Below are 27,085 nucleotides of genomic sequence, written 5' to 3'. Positions count from 1 at the left end.
AGAGGATCCAGCTGAAGTAGTCAAATTCTAGAGAGATTAGGTAGAGAGAAAAAGATGAACATTTCATCTTCATTTACAAATGTATACTTTATCAACTTGCTACAAGTCATAGTTAACCTAAGACGAAAGGTTTCCTCATATCAGGAAAACAAAGATTAAAAGCCAGTAATATTTTGAACAAAAAGTCATAAGAATTATAAAACATATTCATCAGTTCATTCATTCCCATATAATAAATTATTTTTGATCTTGATCTTTTTTTAGCAGTTTATGAAGCCATCAGGTTTTCCATTAGTTTCTTATCCACCTCAGTGGTATTATCTAAAATTATCAGAAAGCTATATTTGTCAAAAAGTCTTTTCTATAAATCTGCTTGAAGATCTTCATTTCTGTAAATCATCAGAGTAAATCAATAACTGTCTCTAAATAATAAAATACTTTAAATGGCATGGTTAAAGACCTGATCACAATGTGACTGACAATGAAATTTGGTTATTTCTGCAACATATAGCATTTTAAGATAACTAAAATATTACTGATAACATTATACCAAAACATATCCAATTTTAAGAATTTCATTCTAATCTTGGTCAGTCCTAACCATACATAAAACTCTTTTATCAGGGTCCCTTTTCCATAAGCCTTCTATAATTTCTTTTTTAACCTTCAGATTTTGTCCTATGATTTCTCTTTCTCTTTTTCTAGGACAAAAATTACTTTCTTTCCCCTTAACAAACTACATTTCCTTTTCTTATACCTTCCTTTTTTCTTGATACACATATTTTTCTTACTAATTTTAGCAATTTTAGTTTTAATTACATATATTAATTAGAATTCTTAACCTCTAAAAATGTTAATTTCTAGTGAAAACTAAAAAGTAGCAATTATGAAGTGTCTTTTACATTAGCATTCTGTAGATTGGCAAACTTATAAATACTATTTATAATTTCTAAAAAAGTGTCTCCTTATTGAAAATTTCTCAGTGTGACACCAAACATATTTAATAATAGTTCTAAATATCTTTAGATTCTGTGTAAAAGGAAGCCTAAGTTCATTAATTAATGTTTTGGCATTTTATTGTATTTGGTAATGATCTAGATATTCAATAAATTTTCATCTTTTAACTTAATTTAGCAAAATTCTAAAGTTTCAAGTTACCAAAAAGGTTTGGAGAAACTATTTTTTTTAAACATCTCTATTGGAGCATAATTGCTTTACAATGGTGTGTTTGTTTCTGCTTTCTAACAAAGTGAATCAGCTATACATATACATATATCCCCATATCTCCTCCCTCTTGCGTCTCCCTCCCACCCTCCCTATCTCACCCCTCTAGGTGGTCACAAAGCACTGACCTGATCTCCCTGTGCTATGCGGCTGCTTCCCACTAGCTATCTAGTTTAGTATATATAAGTCTATGCCACTCTCTCACTTTGTCCCAGCTTAACCTTCCCCCTCCCCGTGTCCTCAAGTCCATTCTCTATGTCTGCATCTTTATTTCTGTCCTGCCCCTTGGTTCTTCAGAACCTTTTTTTCTCTTAGATTCCATATATATGTGTTAGCATACAGTATTTGTTTTTCTCTTTCTGACTTCCTTCACTCTGTATGACAGACTCTAGGTCCATCCACCTCACTACAAATAACTCAATTTTGTTTCTTTTTATGGCTGAGTAATATTCCATGTATATATGTGCCACATCTTCTTTATCTATTCCTCTGTTGATGGACACTTAGGTTGCTTCCATGTCCTGGCTATTGTAAATAGAGCTGCAATGGACATTGTGGTACTTGACTCTTTTTGAATTATGGTTTTCTCAGGGTATATGCCCAGTAGTGGGATTGCTGAGCCATATGGTAGTTCTATTTTCGGTTTTTTAAGGAACCTCCATACTGTTTTCCAAAGTGGCTGTATCAATTTACATTCCTACCAACAGTGCAAGAGGGTTCCCTTTTCTCCACTCCTTCTCCAGCATTTATTGTTTGTAGATTTTTTGATGATGGCCATCCTGACTGGTGTGAGGTGATACCTCACTGTAGTTTTGATTTGCATTGGAGAAACTATTTTTAAATAGACATACCATAAAACATAATTATTCTTGGTGAGTTCACCTAAAAACTCTCATCCCATTTACACTTATTTACTTTACTAGTTCCCAACTATACTGTCTAGGTTACCCATGAAAACTTCCTGAGACATTAGACAAAGTAAACCATCATTCCAAGCAATTTTTCTTGCTGACAAATGTTTTAACAGAGATAACATGAGCTTATTTCACAGTAAACCCAGGTAGAATACAAGTTTTTAATTTAATGTTGATAACTCTAAAGATAAAAAATCAACAACTTTAACTTTGCTTTTATTTACTAAAGATCAATCTTAGATCATATGAACTTAAAAAATATTTGGTTTAGTTTTTACTACGTTTAGAAATATTTAATTCATGAGTGCTTACTTGCAAGCCCACTAAACAGAGTCTTTTTTGAATTAGATTTTGGGTGAGGGAGGTTTCCAGAAGTTTGTACTTTTTAAAGGGCCTTTTTTCCCTCTTTTTTTGTTTGTTTGTTTGCTTTGTTTTGTTTTAGGTTCTACCTGATTGATTTAATTAGGCTCAATCTCAGCTCATTGTTGGCTATATTTACATTTCTGAATTGTAGAGTTTGCAAGAGAAAGTCACTTGCTTTTAATTGCCCAAAGAACTGGACTGCCACTTAAATGATATCAAAAGACTGATCTGCCCAACTACATTTCCTTTAATTTGCTTTTTGATATCAGCAAGAGAATTTCCAACTAAAATGGATATCAAAAGATTTTTATGTTCTAGAACTTCAGGGTTCAATGTTTCATTCTTTCAAAAAGTTTGCACAAGGAGTTCAGCAAAGGCCCTCTTTCTGAATGTATAAATTAGACGAACTTACCCTAAGGGTAAAAGTCTTCATTATTGTTTCTTTAGCCCCAGAAAATTAACCCCCAGTTTTTTACCTCACATTGTATGGGCTCAGATAACACTACGGGAACAAATATTCCCCTTAGCATGCTTAATAAACATTGTCTGAGGGGCAGATTTATATGCCCTGATTTAAATTACCAGGCAGGGGAAGCATCCGCCACTGAGATATAATGTCTATCCCTACAATATAATCAGACAAAAGAGATGCAACCATCTTACATAAAGCCTGTTCAAACATATAATTTTTAAAATAAATTTCATCTCAATTTCATCAACTATTATACATTTAACCTTAACATCCATTAGGGCCCCATCAACAAGTCTCAGAGGAATACCAGAAACTTTTCCTTTTTATCCCACATCCATTTTATCCATTCCTGTATAAAAGGTTTTGGGGTCCCCAGTGAATAGTCAAGCCAAAGAACCCAGGCCCTTTAATCAATCTTTAACCTGATTAATTGGTCTAACTCTTGCCCAAAGCAATTGGTAATTAGTTTTCTCAGTGTATTGTTTCTTTATTTTTTCCTTTCCAGCCCTTCAAATTTCTCCAAACTGGGATAATTAGAGCAGACTTGTCTGGGGTCCGTTAATGTTGTGTAGACCAATGTAGGGTTCTTTTGGCTCATCTAATCTTAGGTAGTGCTATATCAAAACCTTTGTCTTAATCCCATCAATGTACATTTTATCTCATTTCTTAATAAGTATCTAAAGATTTCCATCCTCCTGGGACCAATCCCATGACTTTCCCCTTAATAACCTATTCTATTCATTTGTTAATCTAATTATCTTAATGGTTTTATTAGTATCTGTAAGAACCATTAAGGGGAAGCTGAGCACAGTCTTAAAGTTAGCCATTATATTTCTTTGTATCTACTTTTTAACTAGATCTTTCTACAGGTACCAAATAAAGCAGCTGTCTATGATGAGAGCTCTCTAAATATTTACTAATTTAGAATTTTTTTCCAATTTAAAGGATTAATCTTTTATAAGTCTATTGACAAGTAGGATCTTAACAATGACTCAAACCAATAAGACACAAGAGGTGTCCCCACAAAAGAGTGCAGAGGATGTTGCTTTAGTGTTGTAATACTTATTTGAATCATTCCAACTTACGCTTCTCCACTTATGCTTTACTTTATATTTAGAATGGAAATGCCAAAGCATATTTTGAATACAAGAGAATGATTTTAGCATGAAATATGTTCCCAGCACTGTGTTAGACACCACTTTTCTTAACCAGTAAAATTTTGTTGTTGAACTAAACAATTGCATGTATTAAATGTCTTTATGTTTTGAATTTTTTCTCAAGACTTTTTCTTAATACATGTTCTCTAATAGGACTTTGTTGTTTGAAATGCTATTATGCAAAACAAGGCAGTCTTAAATGACCACAACAGGTTATAAAATCTGTATCTCACATCAAGAGAGACAAGATAAAGAAAACAGCACCATTAAAGCAATATTTCAATGAGAACAGTTATCATTCTTCCTTTCTGATCAATAATCTTTTCAAACTATATTCCAGCCTCTTGCTTTTTGATACCTCAAACCCTCATTCTGCTAATATTTTAATATCATTTCCTTTGCTATATCAACTGAAAAAAATGCACAACCTAAATGTTGAGAATTATATTTTACTTGGTGGACAAAACTGAGGACTTAAGCCTGGGATACAGCATCTCAGATAGCTCTGAGAAACTGTTCCAAAGAGGTAAAGGAGGAGCCAGGATATGTAGGAGTTTTTGTAACAAAGACCAGGTAGTCAGAACATAAAGATTACTGTTAATTAAGGAAAACCAGATATCTCAAATTAAGGAATTTAGTGCTTTTCTATATATGGGAAGATGCAAGTGTCTGGGCTCACTGAAATCATTCATGTGATAGGCACCTCAGCTATCTGGGTCAGTATCCTGTGCTTTCTTTTTTTTTTTTTTTTTTTTTTTTTAAAAAACAACAGAAATTTATTGTCTTACAGTTTTGGAGGCTAGAAGTCTGAAGTCCAGGTGTCGTGAGGGCCATGTTTTTTTGGAAGGCTCTAGGGGAGCATCGGTTTCATGGCTTTCTCTTAGCTTCTGGTGTTGCTGGCCATCCTTGGCTTGCAGCTACGTGACTCCAATCTCTGGCTCCATCATCACATGGCATTTTCTTCTTCTGTCTTCACATCATGTTCTTATAAGAATACCAGTCCTATTGGATTAAGGACTCAACCTACTCCGGTATGACCTCATCTTAACTAATTACATCTACAAACAACCTTACTTCCAAATAAGGTCACATTCTTAGACACTGAGATTGGGACTTCAACATATCTTTTTGGAGGGACACAGTTCAACCCAAAACACCATTGATATGTTAATACTCAAGATTTGTGCATCTATTTTCATAAGTAAGCTTTGCCTACACTTGTACTATTCTTGTCTGGTTTTGGTCTCAAGATTATTTAGCCTACTAAAAATAATTTGGGATATGTTTTATACTTTATTATGTGCTTTCTTATACTGGGTCTCTTCAAGGTGCATTATCAGGGGTGGCTGCAGCAGTTGACTGCTAAATGACAGGCATCCTGTTTCTATCCTGAGTTCCCTCAGGGCTTACCATTAGGGCAGCTGTAATGTGGTGGCTTGATGGCTGTAACATCCTTTGTTTACTGATATGGCAGGCAACATTTTTTCATTGACAGCTACCACCTACAATATAATTAAATGTATACAGATCAACCAAAGCCATCTCATTCCATTTGGTTGTATCTTTCAACTAGCCCTAAAACTATGTTATTTTGGGGGAAATATAACTAAAAACAAAATATCCTGTGAACTCAGAAAACTGAGTCAAACAAAAAAAGTCCACATAGGTAGAAAACAGTTTTATTATTGAATAAACATTGAACCAGAATGTTAGGCACATCACTGGCAATCCACTAAGAGATTTCAAAGACAGAAATAAATCTTACCTTTTTATATACTCAGGCAGATACATCCCATTACTTACATATTCTCAACATAAACAATAACCAGTCCTCAAGTAACAAGACAGACAGTATCATTTATTGCACACACTTTATCATAGATTCATTCAGTAATTAGGGTTTTGTTGAGTAATTAGGGTGTTTGTTAATTAGCTTTATCCACAGGAAAAATAAACCTCTCATATCTTTATGACAGAAATAGGTTAGCAACTTGGTGGGATGTACTCATGGAAGTTAGATTCTTACCAGTCCACAGACTGTGAGATCAAAGAACTATCTTCCTTGATGACTGCATTTCAAAGAGATGGTTTCCAGATCCCTGAGAAAGACATTCCTGAGACATTAAAATAGTAAAGTTTTATTTACTTTTTAAAAAGATTTACACACATTTTAAGGAGACTGAGAAAAAACTTACAAGTTTTCCAAAGTAAATAGTCTAAGAAAAGGATGAATCCCTTACAGTAGATTTCAGCCTCTTATTTTAAATTAGTATTTGCCCTTACACTATTATATTAGTCAAGGTTTTCCAGAGAAACACAAGACATAGAATATTGGTTCATGCAATTATGGAGGATGAGAAGTCCCAAGAGCTTCAGTCAGCAAGCTAGAGCCCCAGGGCTAGAGCCCCAGGAGAGCTGACAATGTAGTTACAATTAGATTTCAAAGATCTGAGAACGAGGAAAGCTGATAATGTATTTCCAGGCTGAAAGCTCGAAAGCTCCAGATTCAAGAAGAGTTGATGTTTTAGTTGGAGCTGAAGGCAGAATAAGATCTATGTCCATGTTCCAGCTCAAGACAGTCAGCCAGGAATTGTTCCCTCTTACTCACAGGAGGGTCAGCCTTTTTGTTCTGTTCAGGACTTTAACTAATTGGATGGGGGCAGGACAATCTGCTTACTCAGTCTATTGGTTCAAATGTTAATCTCATCCAAAACAGTCTCACAGAAATGAACTGAATAATGTTTGACCAAACATCTAGGTACATCCTGGACCAGTCAAATTGGTGCACTAAATTAACTATCACAATGATCATATTGAGTATCAAATAAAGTACCCAACACTTCCTTATTACCTTAAGAAAAGATGATTTTTTTTACTCTCAGAGACTCCAGTTTTCATATTAGCACAGCATATTAGATGTCACTGAAAATTTTGAATAACCATTGTAAGAAGCACAAAGCCTAACACCAGTGTCAACTACAATTGGCACTTGCCATCTACTTCTACAAGGATTAAATCATGTGCTGCTGCAGCTGCTGATTTTCAACACCCTCCTGAAAGGAGTTCAGGTTGGAGAGCTGAAATGAGGCACTCTGTGCTCTGGGAAAACTGTCAGAACAAGTCTTCAGATAGTTAAATATTTTCAGGAACCGATTTTATGAACCCAATTATTGTATCTCCTCATATCTAGAAAAACACTAAAATCTTCCATGGTGATGACTGCTCCTTGTGACTAGCAGAAACCTTCTGTAAAAAAAATATTTGCTTGATTGCAAGTAATCCCCCTTCAACAAGATCACATATATACTGACCTCCCCCCGGCCACCTCTTTGGAGCAGTTTGCCAGAGCTATCTGGGATGCTGTCTCCCGGGCTGCAGTCCACATTTTGACCCAAATAAAACTTAACTCACAACTCACACATTGTGCATTTTTTTAAGTCGACACTAGTAATGCCAAAAAAGAAAAAAAGAAAAAAAAAAAAAAAGCCAAATTTTCCCACTTGGCATATGATATGAAGTTTACCCTTTCTTTCCCAATCTTAAACTACTAATTTTTAAGAGAAATTATACAATGACACTGTTTATATTCCTATAAAATCAAACTATTTAATTTTGATTTAGCTTTCACTTTGGCTTTACACTCTGTTGCCACCATTTCAAGCTTCATTTTGAACAACTCCAGGAACACGTCATTGGTAATTCAGGAAGTCAAAAATCTCATTCCATCCTAATTTTGTTGATGTATTTCTTTAAGTTTTCTCCCATATTCTGTACTCTAATTAACTTGTGCACTTTGTTGCCCAAATGATCTGCACATTCACATCTCTTTTATTTCTCTTAAGTCAGTCATTATCACAATTGGAAATGCTCTTACTTCTGTAATTTTGCTTTTCATCATATTTATTCTGCAGTGCTTATCTCCTTAAATTTTGACACAATCTTTCACCTGGGAATATATCTCTAATCTTTTGAATATGGTAAATACTTCCCATACAATATTTGTCATATTCAACTTTTTCTATCAAACTTGTGTTCATATGTTCTTTCTCCAAAATTGTGTAAATTCATAGAGAGCAGGCTGTATTTTTTTCTGTTTTTCACAGTCCCCAGCAGTGTACCTTCAGTTATGTGTTAAATAAATGAATCGGTGTATTGATAGTGATCTCAGGTGGCCTAGGCCTGCAGCGGCTTGAAGCAAGATCTCAGTTCCCTGACCAGAGACTTAAGCCAGGCTGAGACAGAGAGAGCGCTGAATCCTAACCACTAGACTCCTAACCACTATATCACAGTGGCTAGTGACAAGGCCCTGGTTTGTGTGCTTTGAAGAAATGAATTTCAACAAAGAGATAGAAAGTAGTCAAACAAGTGAAGTGTTTATTAGGAGGGAAAAAGTACATGTGAATAGACACACATGGGCAGGCTCAGAAAAGAGTCACATCTTCGTGACTTATATGAGACAGTTATATGAGGTATAACTGAGTTATATGAGGCAGTTCTTCTGAGTTTCCTCTGGCCAATCACCTTGCTTTGCCTGTCTCTGACTCCATATTTGGCTTAATTCAGGGTCCTCCCCTGTGTGCGGATGCATCACTTAGCCAAAATGGATTCCAGCACAGAGGCCTATGGGAAGGTTGGCACTACCTAAAATGGGGTGGCATCCCCTCCCTTTTTGACTTCCAAGGACCCTTTCTGCACATGTGTAGTTGGGAGGCCTCCTTGACCTCAAGAATGAGAAATATGTGGTCTCTTTATCTTTTATCTGGGAAGGACTCAGCTCCACCTTGTTCTTGCCATTATCTTTATCTTGGAGTATCTGTCCACAGGGGACAGATTCCAACTGCTCAGCCTGGGGCCCATCTATCTCCTGTCTCAATAGCTATTTTAAGGCACTTTAACATAACTTCTTTCTGCCTCTTCGAATATCTTGAATGCAGGTATTCCTCAGAAAAAAATTATACTATAAAGAAAAGTAATTATTATCATAGTTAAGTTCAGAGACATTAACATCAGAATAGTCCTTTTAAAAAACATTATTATGGAGGAAAAAGTGAGCAAGAGTTTTACTGCTTTTATTAAGCTTAACTGTGCTTAGTGAATTTTGTTAATAACTAAAAATGGATTTTGATAGTAAAATGTCAGAATTATTTTTTGACATGAATTGATCACTATATGCCTAGAGACTGGAAAGCAGTTTGTTGGACATAGATTGGGAGGTGAAAATCTTATTATTATCATCATCATAATAAAGTGTAAGTGCCAGCTAAGGGAAGTTGGGGAAATCAACAACTTAAAAGAATCTCCCCCAAAGCAACTGATTTTCTACCTGTAATTTTTTTCTATCATAATTTTCAAAGAAATCTTTGATATCAGCATTCCAGAAGTTTTGTAAAAAAATGTATAACTTGGTGTTAGTTAAATTTATAAAATTGAGAAAGAAAACAGTATCATAATTATGTTAATTATAATTATTGTTTTCATTTTATTTTGAAGTTTCAGTTTTGAGTGTAGTTTAATTCAAATGTTACATTATAATGGCTATTAAAAACAAGTTTAAAATTCTAAGTACAATTTTTCCTAGAATTATCAAAAAAAGAGCAAAATGTAAACAATATTACAGGTCACTAATCACCACATTATAAGGTAGCTTCTTAAAATATACCCTCTAGTGATTTGTACAGTGCAGTTTTAAATGGTTCAGTTTATTGGTTTTACATTTTTCTCCTGGGAATGCATTATGCAATGTGATTCTCAATTGCTCCATTGCAAAGATTTTCTTGGCTTGTTGCTTCAGTTTTTGTGCTTTAATATCACAAATCAATCAATGTTCAATTTGTGTAATTTGTTAAATACATAATATATATTATTGACGTATTTTTAATATTATCTTAAATTCATATATAATATTACATATTTTAATATTCATTTTATACATCAACTCTCCTAGATCTTAATAACTGAATTAAGATAGAGTCATTATTTGAACATATTCTAGGTTAGGCAATAGTATAAGCACTTTGAATATATTAACTCATTAAATTTCAAAACCTTTTGCAATAAATATTGTTTAGCTCCATTTTACAGATGAAAAAATAAACACATATAAATGTTGAGTATCTTGCTCAAGATGACATCACTAAGAAGTGGTAGAGGCTAAGGATAGATTGCAACCATTATGTTTGTAAAATCCGTACTCTAACCCAATGCACTTCACTGCTTTTTAGCATTTAATTTTTTAACATGGTCAGTATTTAACAATGAACAATACATGTTATTATTTGGAAAATGTTTTTGGTATTCCTTGCTTTCAAATTCCATACTTACTTTTTGGTCCAAACCGTGTACACTTCAAAAACACATTTTATGAATATTTAAAAGCAATATCAAAAATAGTTTGATATTTTATACATACATGCCTCATCTAATAGTACATTAAATGAGTGCATTTTTAGTGTTACAATCTTTATAATCATGTTTAGAATATTGAGTTTATATATTTTCTATAATAAATTTCTGTCTACCATTGTCACAAAAGTTATTCCAGGAACTAAAGATTGCCTTAGTTCCAAAGTGTCTGAATTTTTTAGTCTATTTATTTATTTATTTGTTATCAGAGGGGTTTATTATAAAACACATCTATAAGAGTATTTATATATAGATATATTTAGATGTACAAACATAAACCCACTAAATACCTGAGTTATGTCAAGAAGTCAATTTTATTACATATTCAGCATTGTGATATTCTGTGACTGAGCTAAAAATTTTATACGAATAATTATTTTTTTTAGGATGAGTCTTTTTTTTTACCTTGCAAGTGGTTGAAACAGAGCATTTTTCTGTGATTATTCACAGAAATTAATGGGTTATGAACAATAACAGTTAACTCATTAGGTTAAAAATAAACAGGTATAATTATTTTGACTTGAAATTTTATCCCCATTTTTTATTGTATGGCATGGTGAACATATATGAGCTCAAGGTAAGAAGGTTATATGCATCAGGTTTTATGTTTGCTTCACAAGTAAATATTGACCTCAAATTAGTTTTTTAATCCTCAGATAGTCTAAAATGAATCCTATAAACTCAGAATAAATAAATGTTCTATTTTCCTCAAAGCTATTCTTTGTTTTATTTTTTTTTAATTTTAAATTAATTTTTATTGGCATATAGATGATTTACAATGTTGTGTTAGTTTCTGCTGTACAGCAAAGGGATTCAGTTACACATATACATATATCCACTCTTTTTTAGATTCTATTCCCATATAGGTCACTACAGAGTACTGAGTAGAGTTCCCTGTGCTACACAGTAGGTTCTTATCTGTTATCTATTTTATATAAAAGAGTGTGTTTATGTCTATCCAAATCTCCCAATTTATCCCCCCCCCCTTCCCCCTTGGTAACCATAAGTTTATTGTCTACATCTGTGACTCTATCTTCGTTTTGTAAATAGGTTCATTTTGACCATTTTTTAAGATTCCACATATAAGCAATATCATATGATATTTGTCTTTCTTTGTCTAGCTTACTTCTCTCAGTAGGACATTATCTAGGTATATCAATGTTGCTGCAAATGGCATTATTTCGTTCATTTTTATGGCTAAGTAATATCCCATCATATATATGTACCACAACTTCTTTATCCATACATCCATCAATGGACATTTAGGTTGCTCTCATGTCCTAGCTATTGAAAATAGTGTTGCAATGAACACTGGGGTACATGTATTTTTTGAATTATGATTTTCTCCAGATATATGCCCAGGAGTGGGATTGCTACATTATATGGTACCTCTATTTTTAGATTTTTAAGGAACCTCCATACTGTTCTCCACAGTGGATATACCAATTTACATGCCCACCAACAGTGTAGGAGGGTTCCCTTCTCTCCACACCCTCTCTAGGATTTATTGTATGTAGACTCTTGGATGATGGCCATTCTGAATGATATGAGGTGGTACCTCATTGTACTTTTTATTTGCATTTCTCTAACAATAAGTGATGCTGAGCATCTTTTCATGTACCTCTTGGCCATCTGTATGTCTTCTTTGAAGAAATGTTTATTTAGATCCTCTGCTCATTTTTTGATTGGGTTGTTTTTTTTTTTTTTTTAATATTGAGTAGCATGAGCTATTTGTAAATTTTGGAGATTAATCCCTTGTCAGAATCATTCACAAATATATTCTCCCATTCTGTGATTGTCTTTTCATTTTCTTTATGGTTTCCTTTGCTGTGCAAAAGGTTTTAAGTGTGATTAGGTCAATTTTTATATTTTTGTTTTTATTTTCATAACACTAGAAGGTGGATCAAAAAAGATACTGTGTGATTTATGTCATAGTCTGTTCTGCCTATGTTTTCCTCTAAGAGTTTTATAGTATTCGGTCTTACATTTAGGTCTTTAATCCATTTTGAGTTTATTTTTTTGTATGGTGTTAAGGAGTGTTCTAATTTCATTCTTTTACATGTAGCTGTCCAGTTTACCCAGCACCACTTATTGAAGAGACTGTTTTTTCTTCTTTGAATAGTCTTGCCTCCTTTAAGATAGACTAGCTGACCATAAGTGTGTGAGTTTATCACTGGAATTTCCATCCTGTTCCACTGATCTATATTTCTGTTTTTGTGTCAGCATCATACGGTTTTGATTACTGTAGCTTTGCAGTATAGTCTGAAGTCAGGGAATCTGATTCCTCCAGCTCTGTTTTTCTTCTCAAGATTGATTTGGCTATTTGGTATCTTTTGTGTTTCCATACAAATTGTAAAAAATTTTGTTCTAATTCTGTGAAAAATGATATTGGTAATGTGATAGGGATTGCATTGAATTTATAGATTGCTTTGGGTACTAGAGTCATTTGGACAATATTGATTCTTCCAGTCCAAAAACATGGTATATCTTTCCATCTGTTTGTGTCATCTTTGATTTCTTTCATCAGTATCTTAGAGTCTTCTGAGTACAGGCCTTTTGTCTTCTTATATAGGTTTATTCCTAGGTATTTTATTCTTGTTGATGCAAGGATAAATGTGATTGTTTCCTTAATTTCTCTTTCTGATCTTTTGTTATTAGTATATAGGAATGCAAGACATTTCTGTGCATTAATTTTGTATCCTGCAATTTTACCAAATTCATTGGTGAGCTCTAGTAGTTTTCTGGTAACATCTGGAGGATTTAATATGTATAGTATCATGTCTATACATCATCTGCAAACAGTGACAGTTTTACTTCTTCTTTTCCAATTTGGATTCCTTTTTTTCTCTGATTGCCATAGCAAGGACTTCCAAAACTATATTGAATAAAAGTGGAGAGAGTTGACATCCTTGACTTGTTCCTGATCTTAGAGGAAATGCTTTCAGTTTTTCACCATTGAGAATGATGTTTGCTGTGGGTTTGTCATATATGACCTTTATTTTGTTAAGATAGGTTCCCTCTATGCTGACTTTCTGGAGATTTTTTATCATAAATGGATGTTGAATTTTGTCAAAAACTTTTTCTGCATCTATTGAGATGATCATATTGTTTTTTATTCTTCAGTTTGTTAGTGTGGTGTATCACATTGATTTATTTACATCTAAGCATCCTTGCATCCCTGGGATAAATCCCACTTGATCATGGTATATGATCATTTTAATATGTTGTTGGATTCGGCTTGCTAGTGTTTTGTTGAGGATTTCTGAGTCTATGTTTATCAGTGATATTGGCCAGTAATTTTTTTTTGTGGTATCTTTGTCTGGTTTTTGTATCATGGTGATGGTGGCCTCATATAATGAGCTTGGGAGTGTCCATTCCTCTGAAATATTTTGGAATAGTTTGAGAAGCTTAGGTGTTACCTCTTCTCTAAATGTTTGATGGAATTTGCCTGTGATGCCGTCTGGTCCTGGACTTTTGTTTGTTGGAAATTTTTTAATCACAGTTTCAATTTCAGTGCTTGTGATTGGTCTGTTCATATTTTCTATTATTTCCTGGTTAAGTCATGGAAGGTGGTACTTTTCTAAGAATTTGTCCATTTCTTCTAGATTGTCCATTTTTTTGGCATATAGTTGCTGTAGTAGTCTCTTATCATCCTTTGTATTTCTGTGGTGTCCATTATAACTTCTCCTTTTTCATTTCTAATTTTACTGACTTGAGTTCTTTCCATTTTGTTCTTGATGAGTCTAGCTAAAGGTTTATCAAGTTTGTCTATATTCTCAAAGAACTAGCATTTAATTTCATTGATCTTTGCTATTCTTTTCTTCATCTCGATTTCATTTATTTCTGCTCTGATCTTTATCATTCTACTAACTTTATGTTTTGTTTCTTCTTCTTTCTCTGGTTGCTTTAGGTGTAAGTTTAGGTTGTTTATTTGAGATTTTTCTAGTTTACTGAGGTAAGGTTCCATTGCTGTAAACTTCCCTCTTAGAACTGTCTTTGCTGCATCCCCTAGGTTTTGTATTTTTGTGTTTTCACTGTCATTTTTCTCTGTGTATTTTTGATTTCCTCTTTGATTTCTTCAGTGATCCATTGGTTGTTTGGTAAATATTGTTTTGCCTCCATGTGTTTGTGTTTATCACAGTTACTTTTTCCTGTAATTGCTTTCTAATCTCATAACGTTTTGGTCAGAAAAGATGCTTGATATGATTTCCATTTTCTTAAATTTACAAAGGCTTGATTTGTAGTCCAAGATGTAATCTATCCTGGAGAATATTCCATATGCACTTGAGAAGAAAGTGTATTCTGCTGCTTTCAGATGGAATGTCCTATAGGTATCAATTAAGTCTCTCTGATTCAATGTGTCATTTAAGGCTTGTGTTTCCTTATTAATTTTTGGTCTGGATGATTTGTCCATTGGCATAAGTTGGGTGTTAAATTCCCCCAATCTTATTATGTTACTATCATTTTCTTGTTTTTTGGCTGTTAGCATTTGCCTTATATATTGAGGTGCTCCTATGTTGGGTGCATATATATTTACAATTGTTATATCTTCTTCTTGGATTAATCCCTTGATCATTATGTACTGTCTTTTCTTGTCGCTTGTAACAGTCTTTATGTTACAGTCTATTTTGTCTAATATGAATATTGCTACTCTATCTTTCTTTTGATTGCCAATTACATGGAATATCTTCTTCCATCCCCTCACTTTCAGTCTGTATGTGCCCCTAGGTCTGAAATGCATCTCTTATAGACAGCATATATATGGGTCTTGTTTTTGTATCCATTCAACCAGTCTACGTCTTTTGGTTGGAGTACTTAATCCATTTACATTTAAGGTAATTATCAATATGCATATTCCTATTGCCATTTTCTTAATTGTTTTGACTTTGTTTTTGTAGGTCTTTTTTCTTCTCTTTCTCTTTCTTGTCTTCTCTTGTGGTTTGATGATCATCTTTAGTGTTATGTTTGGGTTGTTTTTTCTTATTTGTTTGTGTATCTATTGCAGTTTTGGGGTTTGCTTTTCTCATGTGGTTTTCATAAAGCAGTCTGTATATGTACAAGTTTGTTTTAAATTGCCTGTCTTTTTCCCACCTAGAGAAGTTGCTTTAATACTTGTTGTTTAATATTTGTTGTAAAATATTTGTTGTGATTTGGTGATGCTGATTTATCTTATCTTTTGCTAGTCTGTAAAACTTCTGATTTCTCTGTTGATTCTGAATGAGATCCTTGCTGGGTAGAGTATTTTTGTTTGTAGGTTTTTTGCTTTCATCACTTAAGTATATTGTGCCATTCCCTTCTGGCCTGCAGAGTTTCTGCTGAAAAATCAGCTGATTACATTGTAGGGATTCCCTTGTATATTATTTTTTGCTTTTTCATTGTTGCTTTTAATAGTTTTTCTTTGTCTTTAACGTCTGTCAATTTAATTAACATGCATCTCTGCATGTTCCTCCTTGGGCTCATCCTATATGGAACTCTCTGTTCCTCCTGGACATGAGTGAGTGTTTCCTTTTTCATGTTGAGGAAGTTTTGGGCTATAATATCTTCAAATATTTTCTCTTTCTCTTCTCCTTCTGGGACTCTTATAATGCAAATGTTGATGTTTTTAATATTGTCCCAGTCATCTCTTGAAACTGTCCTAATTTCATTTCTTTCTTTTTTCTTTATTCTGTTCTGTGGCAGTGATTTTCACCAATCTGTATTCCATATCACTTATTTGTTCTTCTGCCTCTGTTATTCTGCTACTGATTCCTTCTAGTGTATTTTTCATTTCAGTTATTGTATTGTTCATCTCTGTTTGTTCTTTTAATCTTCTAGCTCCTTGTTACGCATTTCTGGTATTTTCTGAGCCTGTTGCTCCATTCTTTTTCTGAGATTTTGGATCATGTTTACTATCATTACTCTGAATTCTTTTTCAGTAGATTATCTATCTCCTTTTCATTTAGTTGTTCCTGTGAGTTTTTATCTTGTTCTTTCATTTGCAAAATTTTTCTCTGTTGTCTCATTTTGTATAACATTCTGTGTTTGTGGTCTCCTTTCCAGAAGCTGCAGGATTATAGTTCCTCTTGCTTCTGGTGTTTGCCCCTGGTGGATGAGGTTGCTTAATGGGATTGTGAAAGTTTCCTTTTGGGAGGTGCTGGTGCCTGCCTTCTTGTGTGTGGAGCTGGGTCTTGTCCCTCTGATGTGCAGGGTCATGTCAAGGGGTGTGTTTTGAGGTGGCTGCGAGCTCAGTACTTTAGGGAGCCTGTCTTCTGCTGAGTGGGGCTCTGTTTCTATCTTGGTGGTTGTTTGACCTAAGACTTTTCAACCCTGGAGCCTTCAGTTTGTTGGGTGGAGCTGGGTCTTGGTGCCAAAATGTGGACCTCCAGGAGAACTCACTCCAACCAATATTCCCTGGGGCTACCTCTACCAGTTTCCTTGCCCTCACAGTGAGTTAGAGTTGACCATTAGCTCCCCAGAAGACCCCCAAAACCCTAGGTATGTGCAGCCCAGGTTCTTATGTAAGTACTGCTTTGTGCTGGGTCCCAGTGCATGTAAGACCTAGTGTGTGCCCTCCAAGAGTGGAGTCTTTAAACAGAGACCCCCAGGCCTTTGGAACTCCTGCACTCAAATCCTGCTGGCCTTCAAGTCTAAATGCTCTGAGGGTTCTTCCACCTGATGCCAGACCCTCAGAATGTCTTGTAGGGCTATTTTGTGTGGGAACCTCCCCACATAGCCTGCATGGTTTTAATATTTTTTGGTGTGAGTGTTTCTTTTTGGTATAGATGTCTGCCACCTCTTTCTTCAGTGTGTGCTGGCTGTTATACCCTTTATGGGTATAGGAGGTGTGACTGATGTTGTGTTTACCAGAGTCTGCACTGAACATTGAGCAGAACCTCCCCTTTGCTCTGTGGTTGTCACTGCTCTGTCAGAGATGGAGTCTTCTCCCTAGTTGTTGGAGTACAGGCCCAAAATCTGTTTCTTTGCTGTGTTTCTGATCTGGTTGTAAGGTAGGCAGAATTGGAGCACTCCCACTGGGAGGGAAATCACTGAGTATTCCTTCTCTGGATGTATTCACCTGTGGGTGTTTTCTGTGGTGTCACCTTTCACCCATTGTGTGCACTCTCAGATTACACCATTGTTGGCACTGCTCTTGACCTCACCTTAACTGTGGGTAGGGTGGCAATTTGCACTGGTGTCTCTCAGGCATTGTTTTAACCAGGCTACTACTGAATTCAAGTCCCAGGATTGAAGTAATCATGGATCTGGACCAGCTGTGGGCACTATGGGGGCAGCTCAGACTCTGGCCTGGCCCAACCACCACACATGTATATCTCCACAAATTCTACAGCTGCTAAAGCTAGACCTGTCTTGGCTGCAGAACACTTGTTGTCCTTTCAGATGTTTTGTATGTGCTAAGTTTACAAAGCCAGTCACAGGGGTGTCAACTTGCAGTTTACGCAGTTGCAAGGAGAGATTTCAGCTTTTCTTCCTTAGCTGCCTGTCCCCTGGGGCTCAGCTGTAGTTTCAACCCCACCTCTGTGTGTGCTTGCAAGGCTGCCCTGGAGCACACAAGTTCAGCTTGGTGAGGAGAGGGTGCAGAGATGGAAGCAGCCAGGGTCGTGGAAGCCTTAGTGGGGACAGGGCTCACAGTGTATCTGGTGGCCATGGGCATTAGAGGGTCACTCCCAGTGGGGGCCTTTCCTAGTGCTCAGCCATGGCACAAGAGAGTCAGCCCCAGTGGCAATGGGGTGCATCGGGGAGCCAGCGGCCATGGGCATGAGAGACCCGGCCCAGGTGGGGGCTCTTCCTAGTGCCTGGGGAGGCAGGGTCCAACACATGAGGAGAAAGGCTGCAATGGCATCCCCACCCCTTGTGCATTGTCAACAATGGTGCTTTGCTTCTATGACAGTCTGGGTTTTGCTCCACAAGCATTCCCTGTTGCAGATTTCCTCATGCCCATCCCCTCAGGCTGTCTCCTCGCAGCCAACAGCAGTCCTTTCCCAGGTTTATTCTCCGCACCCTATGTTCCAGCACCCAGCCCCGTCCACACAAGCAAACTCATGTCTCAGGCTGGGGTACGCAAGGCTGTGGCATGGACAATCTGTGTAGGTCTCACTCTGTCCTGCCTGTCACAGATTGGTTGCTGGGCTCTCCTTCTACAGCCCCTGAAGCTTCCCTTCTGTCCCAACTGATCTCCCCACAAGTGAGAGGGCTTCCCTGGATGCAGGAACCTCTCCTCTCTTTCGGCTCCCCCACCCGGGGGTGCAGGTCCTGTCCCACTTCCTCTCCTTTTCCTTTTCCCTTCTTTTTTCTGTCATCCTACCTGGTTAGGGGGGGATCTTTCTTGTCCTTTTAGGTGTCTGAGGTCCTCTGCTAGTGTTCAGCTGGTGCTCTGTGAGAATTTGTTCCATTTGTAGATGTATTCTTAATGCATTTGTGGGGCAAGATGACCTCCACATCTTCCTACTCCCCTGCCATCTTGAATCCTCCCCCTCTATTCTTTTCCAAATTATTTTCCCATTTTGTTTATTACAGAATATCGAGAAGAGTTCCCTGTGCTATATAGTAGGTCTTAATTGGTTATCTATTTAAAATATAGTAGTGTGTGTGTGTCAAACCCAAACTCCCAATCTGTCCCTCTCCTTCCACCCTTCCCCCTGCTAACCATAAGTTCATTCTCTAAGTCTGTGTGTCTGTTTATGTTTTGTAAATAAATTTATTTGCATCATTATTTTTAATTCCACATATAAGCAATATCATATGATATTTGTCTTTCTCTGTCTGACTTACTTCACTTTGTATGATATTCTCTAGGTCCATCCATGTTGCTGAAAATGGCATTATTTCATTTTTTTAATGCCTGAGTAATATTCCATTATATATCTGTGTCACATCTTATTTAGCCATCCATCTGTTAATGGACATTTAGGTTGCTTCCATGTCTTGGCTATTGTATACAGTGCTGCAATGAACATTGGGTGCATGTATCCTTTCAGACTATGTTTTTCTCCAGATATATGCCCAGGAGTGGGACTGCAGGATCATATGGTAGCTCTATTTTTAGTTTTCTAAGGAACCTCCATACTGTTCTCCACAGTGGCTGTACCAATTTACATTTGACCAACAGTGTAGGAGGGTTCCCTTTTCTCCACACCCTCTCCAGCATTTATTGTTTGTAGATTTTTTGATGATGGCCATTCTGACTGGTGTGAGGTGATATCTCACTGTAGTTTTGACTTCTATTTCTCTAATAATTAGTGATATTGAGCATCCTTTCATGTGCTTCTTTGCCATCTCTATGTCTTCTTTTGAGAAATGTCTATTTAAGTCTTCTTCCCATTTTTAATTGGGTTGTTTGTTTTTTTGACAATGAGCTTCATGTGTTGTTAGTTGTAAATTTTGGAGATTAATCCCTTGTAATTCACATTGTTTGCAAATATTTTCTCCCATTCTGTGGGTTGTTTTTTCATTTTGTTTATGGTTTCCTTAGCTGTGCAAAATTTCTTGAGTTTGATTAGTTCCCATTTGTTTATTTTTGTTTTTATTTCCCTTAATCTAGGAGATGGATTGAAAAGAAAAAAAGACATTGCTGAGATTTAAAGATCCTGAATAGCCAAACCAATCTTGAGAGAAAAAAACAAAACAAAACAAAACAGAGCTGGAGGAATCAGGCTCCTTCACTTCAGACTATACTACAAAGCTATATTCATCAAAACAGTATGGTACTGGTACAAAAACAGAAATATAGATCAATGGAACAGGATAGAAAGTCCAGAAATAAACTCATGTACATATGGTCAATTAATCTATGACAAAGGAAGCAAGACTATACAATGGAAAAAAAGACAGTCTCTTCAATAAATGGTGCTGAGAAGACTGGACAACTACATGTAAAAAAAAAATGAAATTAGAAAATTCTTTAACACCATACACAAAAATAAACTTAAAATGTATTAAAGATCTAACTGTAAGAATGGATATTATAAAACTCTTTGAGGAAGATATAGGCAGAACACTCTTTGACATAAATTGTAGTCTGTTCATTCACCATCTGTCGGGAAACTGTCAATTTTATTTAAAATTTTTTTTTCATTATTATTATGTTTTGGCTGCACCATGTGGCTTGTGGAATCTTAGTTCTCTGACAAGGGATCAAATCCTAGCCCTCTTCAGTGAAAGCACAGAGTCCTAACCACTGGACCACTAGGGAATTCCCTGGAAACTGTCAATTTTAAATCCCCATAATTTATTTTCTTATTTTCCTTAATCAATATCCTTACATAACCTTCCCCATAAAATGGTTGTTATTACACCAGGTATTATATTTTCAAAGGGTACAAGAAAATGTTATTGATCCATGAACCCAGAAAATATGAGAAAAACCTACTTTACTTAAAATGTCCAAATAGCAAATGCCAAAAAATACTCAGTTTTTTTCTAAAATGAATGGAATATAATAATAAAATCTAAATGGAATGGAAATATCATAAAGAAAGGATATTATATGCTGTACCCCATTCCTGCAACTGCCTAGCCTTGAGAGAGAAGAAAGAACCCAGAGTCAGTGACAAAGACATCAAGGATTTATTGGACAAGGAATCTTGCAAGTCAGAGGCAAAGATCCTGAAGCGATACCCCATCACGTAGTCGACAGTAGGTGGGACAAAACAGCAATTTTTGCTACTCATAGGAAGTGGAAGCTACCAATTATAGGGGGAACGACACCAGAAGGGTTCCCTGGTTGCTTCCCCCACAAGTCTTCAGGTTAGCAACCTTCACAAGGGCCCAAATTTCTTGTTGATAACCTAATATAATGTAGCTATTACTGGTCCAAGGAATAGAATAATCTTTAACCAGGCGTCTGGCAAATCATGCAGGCAGTTACTAATTAAATGCCAAGATTAGAAGGTGGATGCAATCATGTGAGTAAGGTGAATGTGAAGCAGGGCCTGGTCAGGCAGAGGATGTACAAAGAGCAAGCGAGCAGCCATCTTGTGGGACCTGACTGATCATACACTATGGAATGACGTTGAGACTTTAAAAATAAATTTCTATAATTAATTAATGAAACATTGAGCTATATATTTATTTTTATAAAGTAAGATATAAAATATTTGAAATATTTGAATACACACTTCCCTCTACCATCTCTTTCAGTAAAAAATCAGAAAATTTAATTTTTTTGCATCAGCTCACAAATTTCTTGGATTTTATTAAACCTTCAAATATAAACTATACAAAACTATTATTAAAAGGAAACCCTTACTTTTAGTGAAAAATTACTTTCCAGTACTATTGATATTCAGAAATTATGTGGATGATAACTTTATAATAGAACTTTATAAATTTCTTTCTTTCACCTGAAGATATAAAAACACAAGAAGAACTTTAATGCAGCAGACTTATGGTCAATTAAACCCAATTCTCTATCTTGGTTAGTGCTACTCTAGTAATTACTTATCTAGCAACAGATCATGATTGTCATCCATCAGTACCATTATTAGTAATGTCCTTCAACCATTTTTAATGCATTAGATAGCCTGTTATTTATCTATATGCTGCCTGCAATCCTTTTTACCACTTTTCTCAAATCACACTCTGCTCATCTTGCAGGTGTCAAATTAAACACCTTTTTGAGGTCTTCCTTGACTTCTGAGAGGAGTCTAAATTCCATTAAAACATTTTATATCAAGTCATTTATTATGTTTTACTGAGATTACCAGTGAATTATTTCTTTTCACATAGTAGTTGCTTATCATGTTCCTGTTCAATACATGAATTAATGTCAAGCATTAATTTATTTTAAATCTTGCACTTTAAGGTATTTTCATACTTTGTCACTGAGAAGTACTCCCATTAGCCCAACCTGGCTATATAAAATACTTTATTTTCTGTATTTTTATTAATAATAATAGGTGTATTATTTTGATCTTTATATTTCATGATATGGGTTAATTATGATATAACTCAGAGGAAGATTTCTTATGGATGTTCTGCATTGTGTTTTTCTAAATACAATTATGTGACTATTTTCCACAGAACCATATTAGTATCCTTAGCAAGTGGAATAATTGATACCAATTCAGTGAACAGTTACCTCTAGAAATGCTTACAGAAATATGCTTTTGTTTCTGTTGTTTACTGATGTATTGTAAGAGAACACTGTTGAATTGGAAGAACACATAAATTAGGGCAAGTGCACAGGAAGCTTCTGTAATATTCTGGGATATAAACTATAAGTACATCCAACTCTGTTTTAGTCTAAAAGCCCACAAATTTAGACTCCTCAGTAATTTTCAGTTGTGACTCTACCATTCTCAACTCTCCTAATAGTTTTCCCACTTGGAAGAAGAAAAAAAGATAGGGCAAATAGCATTTGTGAGAAAATATTAACAACATGTTTCAATCTACAAATACAGTGAAAATGTTGAATGCACAAGTTTAAAATATACAGAAATTTTTATTGTGGCCCTTAAAATTGGATGAAAATGAGCTAATCTTCCAAACTACTCATTAAGAGTAATAACTCACTTTCTATCTTGAAAAAAAAAAAAAAAAGACAACGCTTTCATTAACAACGTCTCTATTCAATTAGACAACATTCTAAACTATTTGAAAATTTAATGTGAAGCAACAACATAAGTTAACTGTGGTGTTCCTAGAATCTTAATGCTGTTTCTCATATTTTCCTGTATTAATATTTCTTTTACATGTTACTCTAGTCATTTCAGAAAAATGAATTTACCCCTGATTTAGGTTAAGAAGCTAAACTGAAGAATTCTTATAGTCTCTCTTCCACTTGGAAGTAAAAGAAAACCTAATTTATAGGAAGTAAGCTACTAAATGAATACTATTGTGTTCTAGTCATTATTTCCTAATTTCAAGGACAGGACTCTTCAAGGGTTCTTCCCCAGTATTGAGTTTGCATCCCTACTGGTAAATAATGATATCATAATTACTTCAATCTCTAGATCAAGCAATTCTCTGCTGACTCTTGATAGAGTAAGAACATCTGGCATATTAATTTTCCTCATTTAATTCATCTTCTTTCCTATCTTGTTTTGACTCCTTGATTAATTCAGTCTTCACTAAAATCCATTTAAAGATATGCAGCTGATCCTTCTAAAGTTTTCTCATATGTTCTAAATTGTCCAATATATTGCTCCTAATGAGTAAGGTTTGTAAGAGTAGAGTCAGCTGATAACTGTTTGTTCACTATCAATTCAACAAGCTCATTGACCAATTTTACTTATCTAAGTTTCTTTAGAGTTTCTTTTCAATTACAAAGACTTCCAATTTCAAATGGGAAACAAGTGAGAAATTATTTACACTGTTCTCTTTGTTGGGTATTCTACAATTTTTATACTGAGTCTATTTCAGCATACAATGATATTACAGGCCACAAGGGGTTTGAGTTTTCTTGACATATTTTAACAGATAACAATTTGCATGGGTAGCACTTAGAATAACTGTTAACTGTGAATTCTGGAGCCATTGCTGTACCCATTCCACAAATGATCAGTTGGGAAAACTTGGGCCAATTATGTAACCTCTCTGCCTCAAAACTCATGTTTGTAAATGAAAATAATAATAGTAATATATATGTATCGTAAGGTTACTGTACATTTTAAATGTAATAATTGCCATGAAATACTTAACTTAGAATGATTCATGATGCTTAATAAGTATTCTGTATAAATTAACTATCATTCTGAACTCCTTAGGACTGAGTGAAAAGGTAAACAGATACATTTTTACTAAATACAAAGAGATAGTAGTGTGTATGTTTTGTTATGTTTTCTGAGAAACCAATTGTTCATTAATCTGATAATATGTCTCAAAAAGTAGCTGAGCTTCCTCTTACTGGATAATTTTGAACAGATTTTGTTAGATCAGTTTTCAGGGATTTTAGTTTATTTGTTAGTGTTCTTTATTTTGCAAGTTACAGAATCCAAAAGATAAATATCTTAGACAAAAAAAAAAAGCCCCCTTAGAAAGATACATATATTTGAAAGAAGTGGTGAACAATCTCAGAGCAGGACATTTAGAGACATAGCTGGATCTCAGGCAAAATATGGACTCAAACACTGCCATAATATCATTACTCAGAATCTTATCTATGCTCTTCTCTACATGTGAACATTGTTCCTATCTAGAAATCATTTAGGACACATTTACTAAAAATTCCCAGGTTGCACATGCTATAACATCTATAAAAAGAGAAAGGTTAATTGATACCAGTCCCCACCCTCCCAATCCCTGCACCCCAACCTCTGGCCATAGTTCCATTGTTTCTAAAACAACGGGTCTAAAGTTAGTATTCCCCTCATCACCAGTTCTACCCACTATTCTCTAATAACCACTTTTTCCACTTAGAAGAACTTGGTTTCACTACAATAATAGTTATGGGCAATTTCATCCACATACTTCTCAATGAGTGATATCATTTACCTTAAAGGAAACTTGAGGAACTTCTGATATGCCTCTCACTCTTCTGCTATTCAGATTTATTAAGGACCATACTACTTTAATTAAATTAATTTTCACTGTCATTCATTCATCTGATAAATAAATTTATGTCTATTGTGTACTTATAATGTAATCGGAATTGTGCATAGTTACTAAGAGAGAATAGGGGGGAAAACATGCATTTATGACAAAGCAGGTAAATTATACTTTAAACATATAATTACAAAGTATTTGTTTACTAAGTATAATATTGCTAAGAGGGAGTTAGATACACAATCTTATACTTGAAAAAGCATAAAAAGGCAATGACAGCCTCATTAGATGCCAAGTGAGAACATATACTCACTTTGTAGAGGGTTTGAGGGCATGACTTTGCCTCAATATATATGTTTTCAGGTCCCATCTCAGTTCAACATATGTTATATTTAAAATAGTCATTGCAAACAAGAAGTGATTATTGGACACACTGCTATAATTCTTCCATATGTTCTAAATTTCTTTATAAAAACAGTTCATGTTCTGAGCCCAAACTTCTTGCCCATCCTTATTTCTCACTCTGTTTATCCAATCTTCTCTGAGTCCTTGAACACCTTTACAATAATTATCTTCAACTCTTTATTGAGTAGATTGCTTATCTCCACTTCTGGGGTTTTATCTTATTCCTTCATTCGGAACATATTTTTCTGCTGCCTATTTTACCTAATTCTCTGTTTTTTTTCTCTGTATTTAGTAGGTTTGTTACATTTCCTGACCTTGAAGATATGGCCATTTGTAGGAGACCTAAGACTATGTGTTCCAGCAGTACACTCCCCTCAGATCACCAGAGCGCTATGTTCTAGGGGTGTCCCCTATTGGGCTATATGAGTCCTTATGTTGTGTTGGACTGAGTAATATAGACACACTGGTGTGACTGGCCCCTAGTCTAGTTTGTTGCCAAGACCTGCCTTGTGCAGAGGTTACTGACTGTTGGTGGGAAGGTCAGGGTCATGAGTTTGATTGCTGTGGGACTCTAGGGGTTCCTAGGGCTAATGTTAACCCAGCTGTGGGCAGAACCAGTTTCAGGGGTGGGTGGTTGCAGGGCCAGTGGTTCTGGATCTAATATAGTCCTTCTGGTGGGTGGGACTGGCCCCTGACATGGCTAGCTACAGTGTCCATGGGTCCCAGAGGTGGTTGGCCTGCTGATGGGCAGAGTCAGGGCCCAGGGAAGTCCCAGGTCTGGTGCCAGCTTTCTGGTGTTGGCCGGAATTTGACATGGCAAGCTGCAGGTTTATGGTGGTCCTAGGTCTTGTATTGGCCAGCTGGTGGGTTGGGCCAAGGTCCAGTGGATCCCTGTGTTAGTTTTGGCTTGCAGTTATGCTGAGCTGAGTCCTGGGGTCTCTGGCTTCAGGGCCCTGGAAGTCCTAGAGTTGGTGTCAGCTCACTGGTGTGTGTACCCAGGGGGTCTTTTAACTGATGTCTGCCCACTGGTTGGCAGAGCTGGGCTGGGTCCTGTGCACTCTGGTGGACAGGGCCAGGTCCCAGGGATTTGTTGGCTCAGGGGTGCTTTTGGTAACAGGCCTGCTTATAGGTGGGACTGTATTTCTGATGGGCTAGTTGCTTTGCCTGAGGCAACCAACTACTGGTGCCAACAGGCTAATGGGTTGGGCTGGGTTCCGGGACTAATAAGCTAGATGGAGGATTCCAAAAGAGACTTGCCATCTCCAGTATTCTCATAATAGAACAAGCTCCCCGAAATAGTTGCTGCCATTGTGCATGTCTCCAGGGTGTGCTCCAGCTGCCTCCTACCTCTCGGGGAGGTTCTCTGAGACCAGCAAGGTTGTCTGACTCAGGCTCCTTTCAAATTACTGCTTCTGCCCTGGATGCCAAAGCATGTGAGATTTTGTGTGCACCCTTTAAGAGTGGAGACTCTATTTTCCACAGCCCTCTGGCTCTCCCAAAATTAAGCCCCACGAACCTTCAAAGACAAATGTTCTAGGGGTTTATCTTCCCAGTGCAGGACCCCCTGGCTGAGAAGACTAATGTGGGACTCAGACCTCTTGCTCCTAGGGAAGAAGTTCTGCAATTATAACTATCCTCCTGTTTGTGGGTCACCTGCCCAGGGGTAT

This window comes from Balaenoptera acutorostrata, chromosome 18, assembly GCF_949987535.1.
Source record: "Balaenoptera acutorostrata chromosome 18, mBalAcu1.1, whole genome shotgun sequence".
Classification (NCBI taxonomy): Eukaryota; Metazoa; Chordata; class Mammalia; order Artiodactyla; family Balaenopteridae; genus Balaenoptera; species Balaenoptera acutorostrata.
Note: the sequence above shows the minus strand (reverse complement) of the source record.